Here is a 9,262-nt window from a genome sequence, read left to right on the forward strand (position 1 = left end):
GACAAGCCTTACCTCCATTGCAGACAATCTGCTCCCCGGAGCACAAACTCAATGGAGTCTTTTTCAAGCGCTATGTCCCCGACATACGCACACAGGCGACGAGCCTTACCTCCATTGCAGACAAGCTGCTCCCCGGAGCACAAACTCAATGGAGTCTTTTTCAAGCGCTATGTCCCCTACATACGCACACAGGCGACGAGCCTTACCTCCATTGCAGACAAGCTGCTCCCCGGAGCACAAACTCAATGGAGTCTTTTTCAAGCGTTATGTCCCCGACATACGCACACAGGCGACGAGCCTTACCTCCATTGCAGACAAGCTGCTCCCCGGAGCACAAACTCAATGGAGTCTCTTTCAAGTGCTATGTCTTCCAAGTGCTATGTCCCAACTGAAAATTCCATAACAAAGCGGCCAATCAGCCAAGTTCAACAAGAAGTAAGATGGTCAACCAAAGACCACTTATTGAAAGAAAATAACAAAGTTCAAAAATAGCAAAAGTGAACTACAACTACTAGGGAACTTCAGCAGGTGACCCTTAGCCGATCACATCCTCAACTGCACTGGCAACAGCCTCATTCTGCCCAACCGGCACAACTTGCTCAACCGCCTCGGCTGCCTGCTCCTTCGCATCCGCCTTAGCCTCATCAGCTGACCCACCTTGGCGTTTGTCTTCCTCAATTGCAGCTTCATCTGCTATCTGCTCTTCAACTGTTTCTGCATCCACAACATCCACCTGCTCACTCTGAACGGGGGGCAGGTCAAGACCAGACTGCTCACCGTCATCATCTTCGAGATGGCAGCAAGGAGAAGTACCATTCTGGCAATCCAGGTATCCCAGCTTGTACGCATTAGCAGCCTTCTCTTCCTTGGATGCCTCCGTGGCTTCCACATGGGTATCAAACTTGACCAGCAGTTTGTCACGATCCTGGGCCAAAGCAGCATGCTTACGTTCGAGGCAGAAGTAGGCTTCCTTGCGTTCGAGCAGGGCAGCCATAAGAGACTTGAGTTCACCATCCTTTTGGCCAACAGAACTCTTGAGCATGGACATACTCTCCTTCATCTCGAAAATCCTCGCATCATGGCGAATCCGCTCGTTCGAGAGCTTGTCAGTCAGGTCGGCATTCTTCTTCACCAGCTCGTCGAGCAGGGCAGAAGAGGGGCCAACATCACGCGAGTTCTGCATGGCCCCAACAGCAAAAACCATTCCTTTTTGAAGGTGATACATGGCAGCTTCTTCTTGCTTATCCAAGGGAAGGCTCGAGAAAGCACAAAGGTCACCAGCTCGATACACGTGATCAACTAGCTTAGCGCAAGCAGATGGACTTGACAGAAAGCCTGTTTTCAGCAGATCAGACACGGGCTCGCCCCCAGCAGAGCTATCACCAGTTCCCGGACCGGCAGTTCGTGCAATTGGAGGACTCTTCGCTCGAGCAGACGACTTTTTAGCTCTTTTGGCTGCAACTTGCAACATTGAGTCAGCCCTGCGCTTGACTGTTCGCGGCCCCGCAGATGAGTCGTGGTTGCTAGGCAGAGGTACAGTCCTCTCAGCTTGATTCCCAGATCAGCACGGACGACCCAATCCTTGCTTCCCAGCGGCTTCCTTGCATGGCAGATCATGGGTCTTAGGCAGTACGGGCAAAGACTTGAGCAGAACTTCCCGAACCTCCTGCATGCCGTTGGCCTTCTTGCTGTTCGCGCTGATGAAGCGTTTGATCCATGCAGACGAGGCAGGAGCAACTCCCATATGGGCCTTCTGAGCAGGCGAAACCTCCCTTGTAGAAGACTTGTTCGTGGCAAGAGAAGATCTCGATTGCCTTCGCTGTGGAGACGTATCCACTGATCGTGAAACTGCAGCTTCATCTCGAGCAGAGCTACTGCACGCTTTCCCACCATCGGGGGACTCAGTCGATGACTCCTCCCGCATAACTGGCAAGTCACTTAGCTCCAAGCAGCGCGACTTCCACCTTTCAATATCTTCAGCAGGGGGCAGGCCACCGACTTCCTTCCGATGTTCGCTCAGTAGCCAGCGCCATTCACGAAACTTGGCGGGGATGCTCAAAGCTTGTCGAACCTTCGTCATATCCGGGTCGAGAACGAGCTTCTTTCGGATGGCATCATCTGCAAGCATGAGACAAAAGTTAGTCAGACACAGCAAAGAATTCCATGGCAACAGTAGCAGATCAGATGGATGCGACTTACCATCGCAGTAGGTGAGAGGAACGAGCGGACCATCGCCAAACTCCCCTTCCCATCTGCCGCTAACCTCCAGCACATCCTTGCTCCGCACATGATCGCCTTGACTCATACTGATCCTAGTTCGTGGCACAAAAAGAATAAGGAATTGAAGCAATTTGGATCAGCCACAAAAAAGATGACCCAAACTGCCACTTGCTCCAGCAGCAGATCGCGTACCTCCAGCCCAGTTACAGCTGGACAGCCCGAGTAAAAAGCCTCCTCCACGCAGGAGCCCAATTCAAATAAGGAAGCCCAGTTGCAGTTGGATGGCCCAACGGTTAATCCACATCTCCTACATGCCGTCACACGCCACGCAGAAGCTGGGGGGGCATTTGTGGGAACCTAATTAAATCAAAACCCTAGGTCAAATAATTCCTTCCATTTGGGGATTATTTGACCTAATTGGGAATTATTCAATTTAATTGGGGATTACCCAATTAAATAGAATATTACCTAATCGGGTCGAGAATTAATTCTATTCCTACCCCAATTCCCAATTAAATGAGGAGTTACCCATTTAAGTTAGGAATTGATTTGATACCTACCCCAATTAGGGATTTGATTTACCTTAATGAATCAAATCCCTAATTAATCAAATCAATTCCAAATCGGGGAGGAATAATTCCTTTCCATCTATGGAATTATTCCTCTGAAACCCTAGCCTCCGAAACTACTATAAAAGCATAGCCACACACAATGGTTGAGGTACGCCTAAATTCTTACTAAAGCTCTGCAGTAATTATGTCTCAAAAACCCTAGCCACCTCATCTCTTTCTCTCTCTTACACGAGGCTCCAGCCACCACACACGGCTCCGGCCACCCGGTTTTCCTTGAATTACCCTACCTAACTTAGGCATCGGAGGGCCTTTGGCCAACACCCCCCGGGTGTGGTTTTTTACTCCGATCTATTTTGCAGGGAGAAAGAGAGGAGGAGAAGACGAAGGAATCTTTGGCGAATATTCTCCCGTGAGATTATTTGCACAAACAGACTCCCTAATAGAAAAGAAGTCACCACTCCCATGTCCGCCGAGACCTATTGGAAGAAAGGCGGCAAAGGCCAAGAGAGGGGGCACTTCAAACAATGAATGTGTGCAATTATTGGAGCAAATAGCTAAGAACACTGCACTAAGAATTGAGAGAGACTTGAATAGAGATGAAGCAGACATGGCACTAGAGGAAGCATTTGTAATTCAACAGCAGCAGGCACAAAAAAAGACATGGATGATAAAGAGATGAAAATCATGGCCATGGATACGAGCCATATGTCTCCTGAAACAAAGGCCTATTGGAAGCATAGACGAAGGGATATGATTAGAAGAAAAATTTTCCATGACGACGGACCTAGCAATACGGATTGGTAAAATGATGAAAACCATTAGGTTATATTGAAACACCTTTGCCATATGTTGTATTGTTGTATTATCCTTTAATTTGTTGTATTGTTTCCTTTTCATTAAATAAAAAAAGCATTAAATAATATGACCATTTATTAAAAACATGAGCATCAAAACAAAGATTAATTAAAAATAAACCTTAATTTATTGCAAACAACACACAAAACAAACCATACATAAAAGCATAATAATAATAAAAAAGCATAATTCCAAAAAACACCACACACAAAATAAAGCATAATTCCAAACAAAGCACTAATCTTGACTTCATCCATTGTGATTGCCTTTCATCTCCCACAAGTGCTCAATCAAGTCAACTTGACGTCTCTCGTGAACATATGAAGATTGCATTTCTTGATAACGATCAATCATGGGGTTGTTGAATCGACCATCCCGAACTAACGGTTCGGGCTCCATTGGTAGTCCATTTGGTCCCATCGGCCTTTCATATATTCTTGTCAACGCCGTGTTCATGAGATCGGGTTCAAACACCTCTGGAGCATCGTAGTCATACTCATCCTCCACAATCATGTTGTGGAGGATGATGCAAGTCATCATATTACTCCGCAACACCTCTTCATCTAGCATCCGAGTAGCACCCCTAATAATTGCCCAACGAGCTTGCAAGATACCGAAACACCTTTCCACGTCTTTCCTGTAACCTTCTTGAAAGGAAGTAAAGCTTGTTTCCTTCTCCGATTAGGAATTCAGAATTGTTTTCACGAATGTCGTTCACCTAGGATAAATTCCGTCGGCAAGGTAGTACGCACCAGAATATACGGTATTGTTGATTTGGTACGTGATCTGGGGGGAATGACCTCGCAATACCTCATCGAACACCGGGGATTGACCGAGGACATTGAGGTCATTCTGAGATCCGGCAACCCCGAAGAAGGCATGCCAAACCCAACAGTCGAATGAAGCTACGGCCTCCAAAATTATACTTTTTTTGCCCTTCCGATTCCCGTACTCTCCTTGCCAAGCAATAGGACAATTCTTCCACTGCCAGTGCATGCAATCAATGCTTCCAATCATGCCTGGGAAACCTCAAGCCTCTGTTTTTTGTAGCAGCTTTTGCAGGTCCCTCGGCGTGGGTTTGCGAAGGTACTCCCTCATGTACAAATTTTCCACTGCATATCAGAATCTCACCAAGCACTCTAGGATAGTTGATTTTCTCATCCTTGCAATCTCATCCACCTGCTCTGCAGATGCCCCATAAGCAAGCATCCGCAAAGCGGCTGTAAGTTTTTGCTCCGAGATAAGACCCAAAACTCCAACAACATCATGCTTTTGAATGAAGTATGTGTCGTAATTACAAATATCATGCATAATTTTTTGGAACAAATGTGGCTGCATTCTATATCTCTCTCGAAACTTAGAAACATGATATAACTAATTTGGAATAAAGTAATCCTCCAGGAGATTCTTACCCTGAGACTCCCTACGTCTGTCCACATTTGGGGCATGAGGATGATGGTGCTGCCTTGATTGATTAAGCATACACACCGCTACTGCAAGCATTTGTTCCTCTTCTTCATGGGCGTCCCGATCTTCTTTAGCACGTCTACGCCGGATTTCTTCTCTTTCTTTCTGTTGCCTCTCCAACACCCTCCTCAAGTTTGACATTGAGAGTAGAATGTGTTTTTTAAAATCTGATAAATGAAGGAATAGATAAGAGATAGTGTGAGAGGTATGAGTTGATGTTGTAGTTTTATAGAGGGATTTAGAAGATAGAGATGACACGTGACACAATTTTGGAGGGTGAAAATCTTATCTGAAATCTGAGATTAGAATTGTTTTTAAATATCTGAAAATCTTATCTGACATGGGACACGTGGCATAATTTTAGAGGGTGAAAATCTTATCTGAAATATGAGATTATAATTTTTTTTAATGAATATCCGAAAATTTTATCTGGAATAAGACACGTGGCAATCGAGATTCTCATCCGAAAATCTTTTCTGAAACATAATGGACACGTGACAACCAAAAATCTTATCTGAAAAATTAATTACAAAAGATTATCAAAATTAATAGTTTAAAGTATTAAAAAAATAGGAAATACAGTACAATAAATAGTATTTACCTTAGACTCGCCCTAGACTTAGCTCTCATGGGTGGAACCACAAATGGCAAGGCTGACACTATTCACGTGAATAGTGGCAGCCCTTGCTTGCCCTTGCCCTAGACTTAGCCCTTATAGGTGGAGATGCTCTAAATGGCACTACATAAATTGTGAAATGACACATATTTTGGTCGAAATTAACCTCGGAAATTTGATGCCCCAATTTTCACGATTTTTTCCGCACTTAATTTAATAGATTTCGTGCTTAAATTGCCAAACAACGGAATTGTCAATTTCTCCCCTTAAATTCCCAACTTTTGGCTAAAGTTTGAGTTATTTCCCTCATCCAAATGAATGGTAATACTTTGTATGTCTTCTTTTTCTCGTTTATTTCTTCTTCTTCTTCTTCTAATCTGAAATATGTTATCCTTTCAAATTTCCTTTTTCTGAAACTCCTTATGTATTTTTAGTTTTAACTATTAATTAGTAAATTACTGTGAAACTCCTTAGGCCCCTTTGATAACCATTTTAATTTTAGTTTTTAGTTTTTAGTTTTCATTTTTCATTTTGTGTGCTAGAATATACAAGAAAAAGAGGGGGAATGGAAGTGAGGCTAAGAGTGAAGATGGGATTAAGAGGGAAGATGAGAGGGTAGGATGGGGGAGAGGAGTAACAAAAGTGAAAACAAAAACTGAAAACTAAAATGTATTTGAAACTGTTTTCACTTTCAAGTTTTTGTTTTCACTTTTGTTACTCCTCCCTCCTATCCTCCCTTCTCATCCTCTCTCTCAATCTCATCTTCACTCCCATTTATCACTCTCATTTTCCTCTATAATCTAAGCATAAAAAATGAAAACTAAAAACTAAAAACCACAATTTTCAACAGAATTTTGGATGGAGTTAGTGTTAAGTGAAATTGGTGTATAATTCCATAACATATTTCAAAAAAAATTCTCATATAGAAAATAAGACATGTGAGATGACTTTTTTGGGGTGAGTAACACCTCTTGACTAATATAAGCTCGTGCTTATCTCTCACTAATTTTAAAGTCTCTTAATAAATTGCATGATGTACAACCATAGTAAATTTCAAGGGCTTGTTTGATAGGAAGGACTATACTAGACTGGACTATACTAGCAAAATGCCTACATTTCATATGTATTCAAAGCATAATATGTATATTGTTGTCTAACTTGGAGGACGAATGAGAATTATCTATAAGAGGTTGATGACTAAAACTTATTCCTCATAATCCCCCTATGAGGAATAAGTTTTAGTCATCAACCTCTTATGAATAGTCCTCCTCCATCCTCCAAGTTAGGCAACAATGTCCATTTTAGGGGTAAATACCGAATACCCCCTTCAACTAATTCGACTGTCGAACTTAGCACCCTAACTTAATTTTTTAGACAATTTAGCCCTTGTTTTAAATTTATTTGCCAATTTCGCCCATGTTGTTAGCTTTTACACAATTCCATCCAAATGTCTGGAAAAAACACCACGTGAATGGCACGTGCGTCACTGTTGAGGATAATCTTGTCCTTCTAATCCTCATACCCCTTTTAGCCCTCCCTATTCCCAATTCCCAAATCAAAGTTAGTGTTCAGACTAAAAGATTCAAAAAAGGGAGAGAGAGAGAGAGAGAGAGAGAGAGAGAGAGAGAGAGAGAGAGAGAGAGAGAGAGAGAGAGATTTGGGGGAAATTAATAGACTTCAAAATTCGAAACAAAGGTGCGACAATGCTGATTTGGTAAAGGCAAGAGATTGAATATGAAAATCAAATATGGTGGGGAAGCTCCCACATACAACAAGTAGCTTACTTTATTTTATTCGTTTGAAGCATTTGTTTGGTTTGATTCTTTGTTTATGTCGAGCTTCATTGGGTTTTATTATTTTCGTTATGTCAGACTTCCTGAAAAAGCATAATAAAAGGAAGAAAGTGGTCCCAATGTATGTTGTCTACCGACTCAGACTTTAACAATGTCGGGTTGTGAATGTGGTCCCAATGCATGTTTTTTGTTTATTGTTTGTACGACAATATGTAAGTTGTTTATTGTGTTTGTATAGGGTAGATAATAAATTAATTGGTGTGCATCTAATGCTGACATGTTCACACTTAAAGTACACCATAAGGGTTACTTTGTTGATGGTTTATATATGGGAGTTATTGCACAATGGGTTGATTTGCAAGATGCAAATGAGGTGTCAATGCTTGACTTACTTGAAGGGGGTAAATACCTTGATTATTACGAACAAAGCATTCAATACTATTAGAGCGCCTCCACTGCAGCCCAACTGCCATGTCATAGCCCCCCCCCCCCCCCCCTCCCAAACGAGATTTGGACCTCTAACGTGCAAAAGGCAGCACGGGCAAGGCATGGGACCCACCAGCCCGGGCAAGCCCACAGGCAAAAATGGACTAGGTTGTTGCCCTCAGGCTGCTGATGTCAGCGTTAGCGCCTAATTTTCAAATTTTTTACTGTTGGTGCATGAATTAGTAAAAAAAAATGAAAATCAGCCGCTGAGGTCAGCGCTAACCCACCAGCCCACATAGCACAACGACTATAAGCCACGTGGCTTCTCCTTGAGCCTCAAATCAAAAAATCTTGCCTAATCCAACCAGTGTCCAATTTTTGGCTAAAAAATATTGAAAAATATATCTAAAAAAATTTTAAAAAAATTCTAGAAATTTTTTTCTATAAATACCTACCAATATTATTCACTTTCCACACCAAATTTTCTACTACAAAATTTCATTTGTGCAAAAATACAAATTGCCTCTTCCATTGAAGCCGGAGTGTTGTGGACAAACGTTTGAAGAGGTCAAAATCTTGGCGACGAGGTAAAAAAAAAATTTAATTGCCGTTTTATTCAATTTAAAGTCATTATATATATATATAAATATATATATATATTTCTTGCATTTCCAATTTCATTTTTTTTAATAGATTATTCAAGGGAAAACAAAAAAGAGGAAAACCATTACACATGGCTCCTCAAGTGAACAATGCTCGCAGTCAGTTCCAGTGGTGCATTCCATGTCGAAAATAATGGCACTATTACGTCCTCCAAAGGAAAATACACCCCCACATCGTGATCCGGTGGAACCGCCTCCACCAATGATTGAGTCGTCCTTGTACTCCATTGTGTCGAACTATGAGGATCGGGAGTATTTCAATTGTATGATGAGTGAGATGTGAAATTTATAATAAATATGGACACGTGGCAACCAAAAATCTTATCCGAAAATGTTATTTGAATTTTTAGGTGAGAATTTTATAATAAATATTGACACGTGGCAACCGAAAATCTTATCCGAAAAGCTTATCAAAATTAATGGTTTAAGTATAAAAAAAAATAGAAAATAAAGTAAAGTGAATAGTTTTTGCCCTTGTCTTTGCCCTTTAGGGTGGAACCAAAAAAGGCAAGGCTGCCACTACTCACGTGAATAGTGTCAAACCTTGCCTTACCTTTGTCTTGCCCTTGCCTTTTGGGGTGGAGGTGCTCTTACAAGCACAAGACAATTGAGTGGGTTGAAATTAAGGCAGTTAAGGATTATTTTGAAGCT

Source organism: Prunus persica, chromosome G5 (genome assembly GCF_000346465.2).
Source record: "Prunus persica cultivar Lovell chromosome G5, Prunus_persica_NCBIv2, whole genome shotgun sequence".
Taxonomy (NCBI): Eukaryota; Viridiplantae; Streptophyta; class Magnoliopsida; order Rosales; family Rosaceae; genus Prunus; species Prunus persica.